Source organism: Pleuronectes platessa, chromosome 6, assembly GCF_947347685.1.
Source record: "Pleuronectes platessa chromosome 6, fPlePla1.1, whole genome shotgun sequence".
Taxonomy (NCBI): domain Eukaryota; kingdom Metazoa; phylum Chordata; class Actinopteri; order Pleuronectiformes; family Pleuronectidae; genus Pleuronectes; species Pleuronectes platessa.
This window is the reverse complement of record NC_070631.1, coordinates 12,552,400-12,552,700: the sequence shown is the minus strand read 5'-3', so window position 1 is coordinate 12,552,700 and position 301 is coordinate 12,552,400.

Here is a 301-nt window from a genome sequence, read left to right as displayed (position 1 = left end):
CAGATTGAATAGTGCTAGGCCTATATGAATTACATGTATAATGATAATAATAATAATAATAATAATAATAATAATAATAATAATAATAATATTAACAATAACGAGGTTTGTGCGCGGTGTGACCAGTGGCATGGGGAGTGTTCAGATTCTATACTTATACATATATATATTTACATTGTTATATTATATTTCTATGAAATTATACCCATTTATATATATGTAAAACGTTTCGGTCGACTTTCTTCTCATTACAATTTTTTATTTTTTATTATTACTTAGCAATTTTATGGGGAGTGCTGAA